Consider the following 4,299-nt stretch of genomic DNA (forward strand, 5'->3'; position numbering starts at 1 on the left):
CACATAGTGAAATTGAGAATGGCCTATCCAATGAGCATGAGACAAATGGAGACAACTCACACATGTCATTTGGAAGGTGTGTGAGCTGTCAAATAGGTGGCATTGAGCTGGCAAGTGAAATTCCCATTTTGCCCTCACTTGGAAATTACCATTTTCACTAATACACTCCATTTGGTTAATGACATGATTAAACTTGGTTTAAGCACACATATATAAGCCTAATCACTTTCTAACCATAACAGAATTTCATTTCACCAAAATTCAGATCTAAAACTCTTCATTCTCTCAAGTTTTGCTCAAGAACACAAAAACTTCAAATCCATCAAACCTCCTCATTTCTTGATCAAATGCAGAAATTCTTGTGGTGTTGATCTTAAATCCTCGAATACTCCATCTGTTTTTGGTTTTCCTCATCGATTATCCATTGAACACAACTGTCCACGTGAAGCATCTCCCATGGCAAATCGAGTTCTTGAGCACTAGGAGCAAAATCGAGTGAATCCAAGCTTCGTATCTCCTTTCCACTAGCCTATACAACATCTGTTTGGAGCTAAAACGCACGAAGAACGCTCGATACTACACTGCCATTCCAGGTTTTGAGTTTTTTCGAATTGCAAGATTTTGTGAATTGTTAGATGCGTTCTGTAGAGTGTTGATCGTAGATTCCAATGATGTGAGTAGTTTAGCAAATGATGAACCATAGCTTACGAAATCTGGAAATTAAGTTTTGAGGACAAACCCTAGGTTGCTCGATTCAGATGATTTAGGAACTTTTAGGTGGAATTAAGTTGATATTCGTGTTCTATGTTCTTAGACGGTTCGAACGGATATACGCATGTCCATTTTCGTTGAGTTTTGGTGTTCGTCATGTTTATGAGATTTCTGGAAAATTCGAAGTGAAGTGATGAAGTTAAGGTGTTTGATCTGAAAAACTGTTTGAATTTTCAAATTGGCTGTTTCCCGCTCCCGCCATCACTATTTACAAAACTGCCATTGTGTAATTCCATTTAATTTGATTAATTCTAAAAAAATCATTAACACCTTTAAAAATTCATAAAAAATCATAGAAAATTCAGAAAAATATGAGAATTTTTCCTTTGACTTCCTTGTTGACTGTAGATTATTTTTGACCTATTGGTCAAAGTTGTGCATGGTAGAATTATTGTTTGATTTAGGCTTGTTTCACATGTACTCATTTTTGATACCTTTGGCCAATTCCATTGTGAAATGCTCATAGTGTAAAATAAATTCTTGAAAATTTTTGTGAGGATTGTGGACTGGATGATGTTCATTTATATGTAAATTTCATGAGTTTTTGATACCTGGTCATTGAGATACAAATTTTGGAACTTAGGTGTGACAATGTGTGTCACACCTCTTGATGTCAACTTGCTGGATTTATTTGAGTGACTTATACTTGTTGAATTAATGTGAGATTTTGCATGATGGTTGATTAACATGTTAAGATGCTATGTGAATTTTTGTGGAATTTTATGTGGCATTTTCAAATTGTTTGGTATTTTTCATCTCTGGTGGTTGAAATTGCAAGTTCATGTGACATAGGTTGGCAAATCTTTTGTGAAATGCTCATATGGTATTGTATGATCATGAAATTTGATATGCTTGTAATAGACACATGATGTGACATCCCTGTTTTGGTCTCATCCATTTCTTTTTTGTTTTCATTGAGTTATGAATTTTTGAAGTGGAAGCATGTGTTGATGTTGTGATTTGGAGCCCATAATTGTGTCTGTTTTTGTTGATTTTCATTGACATGGTTCTATTTGCCCAATTAAGCTGAAATTTGGTGTGCCATACCTGGATTAGGTCCTGTTTAGTTGTAATTTATTTGAGAATTTTTGAAGTTGTTTTGATGTGGATTTGAATGCAATAGTTCTATTTGCATGTTTGGTGCTTCATTTGAACTAATTTGCCTTGTTTTGTGCATAACATGAACATGATGAATGATATAAACATGAGACTAATGGTGTTTGCTCTTGTTTGATATTAATTTGACTTTGGTTGGTGAATACTTTGCTGTTTAGGAATTTTTCTTGCCTTTGGACCCTAGGCTTAGCCTAGTGGTCTTGTTGCTAATATTTGCTTGATTTTTCAGGATCAAAAGCATAATGCACATGGAGAATGATCCAAGTTAAATGCAATTGATGTTGTTTGATGTTTGTACACTAATATAACATTGTTTTGTAGGTTGTGAAGTTTGGGATTGAGCTTTGAACTTGCTTTGTTGTGCATTGATCTGTATAGATTAACTGGTTAAACTTTTGCTGTTTAGTTTTGTCTGTCTGAGTACTAACTGTGTTTGACTGTTTCCAGGTACTTTTAGTTGCTCAGTTCCTTGTGAACTTTTGCTTTGCTTTGCTTAAGCAACTTGCATTGAGGTATAACTTCCTAACTTCATGTAGTCTGGAGACCCGGCTGTTACCGGGCCGGGCAAATGTCTGAAGTCCTCCTTAAGAGGCAATGATTGTGGTTGTTTATTTTTCGTGCCAAGCAGGTGAAAGTCCTTTAATCAAGGCAATTGGTGGAAGTTAGGGATAAGCAATCTATCCCCCACTATTCTGTGAGTCTTCTCCTTGCTCCCATTACATGGTTGTAGCATTGAGATCACAAGCCCAAGATCTTGTGCAGTGCACATTGTGTCAGAGTCTCTGAGTATAGAAGGGTTCCCCCATTCTGGACCCATGCTCATTTGTCAGAAGCTCTCCCTGGTCAGGGATAAGAGCTGTGAGGTCTGATCCTCACTTCATCCTTTCATCTGCTTCACCTTAGCCTCGTAATGGCAAGGTTAAGAGCAAACCCAGCCCGTACAGACGACTCGCTTCGGCAGTCAAACCTATTGTGTGAGCCACTTGTTTGGTTATAGTGCGTGCTGTGTGGATATCTGTTTGAGATGCTTGTTCTCATTTGATGTATGCTTGAATTATGCTGTATGCTTGTGTGCTTACTTCTTTCCTGGATAGGGGTAGTTTGCTTATGCAAGTAGGATAGAAACCTGAACTTAGGGTGACTTTGCATGACAACATCTAGGCTCGAGTCGTAGTCTCCCTAGTGTCGTGTCTTCCCCTGGTTTCTGGTTAGCAATTTAGTCCCTTTCAGGGGAACTACATCGCCCTGATCCTTGTTCCAGACGAGGTATGTAGGCAGGTGGTCGTGCGAGACCACTCCGGGCAACCTTTTTCTTTTTTGCGTGCGTTTACTTGTTATCTGACTGTGTGTTTGGCTTGGATGCCGACGTAAGTCCATTGATTGGCAGTCGGGCTCCCCATTTGCCGATTTATGCGTGTTTTGGTTCGGATGCTGACGTAATTCCATCAAGTGGTTGTCGGGCTCCATGTTTGCCACCCTTGCTTGTTTGTATGTTTTGTGTTGTTTGGCGTGCGTAAGCCGAACTACAGTGACTCTGATTCTTGTTCCAGACAAGATATGTAGGCATAAGGTGCGATACCTTATCGAGCCCGTTTCTCCTAACCCCACCTGCGTTTCCCGTGTGTGTGTGTGATGTTTAGCAACCTATTCTTTATTCTAGGACGTGGATCCCGTCGAGTACGACGGACGTGAGGGGTGCTAATACCTTCCCCTCGCGTAACCGACTCCCTTACCCTTTCTCTTTGGTCGCGAGACCATTTCCTTTCCAGGTTTCTCTGAGCGTTTCCTTTCCCTATCTTGGGATAAATAACGCGCAATGGCGGCTCTGTGTGTGTTTTTATTTTAGCTCGCCGGTTGATTTTTCGCAGGATGCGACAACGGATTGCCTAAACAGACAAGTACAACATTATAGCAATTCATAAAAAATAAAAAAATAAAAAATAAAAAAATAAAAAAAAAATCAAACCGGAAGTCTTCAAAGAAGAGTTTCGGAATATACAAAAATAATACTGGAAGACTTCAATAAAGAGTTCCGGTATGTGTCACTTTGTTAACCGAAACTCTTTCAATAAGTGTTCCAGAACGTTTTTTTTAAAAGAACTGGAGCTCTTTCAATAAGTCTTCCAGTTTACTGTTTGTAGTGTTCCAGATGTCTTTGTCAAAGTCTTCCGGTTTGAAAAAAATACATATCGGAAGTCTTTTTCCAGGAGTTCCGGTACGATGGTGGAATGTGTAATTTTCTGAAGTATCAACTGAATGGTAAAAATGAAATGGTAAATTGGTTAAAACTAGTTAAGGGTAAAATTGGTATTTTTAAAAAATTGTTGGGGTATGAGTCTAAACGTAGGGGTATGAAGTAAAATTTCCTTCTTGAGGCCATGGTAATGTTCACGTGTGGAATCCGGGTTTGGT

Source organism: Lathyrus oleraceus, chromosome 6, assembly GCF_024323335.1.
Source record: "Lathyrus oleraceus cultivar Zhongwan6 chromosome 6, CAAS_Psat_ZW6_1.0, whole genome shotgun sequence".
Classification (NCBI taxonomy): Eukaryota; Viridiplantae; Streptophyta; class Magnoliopsida; order Fabales; family Fabaceae; genus Lathyrus; species Lathyrus oleraceus.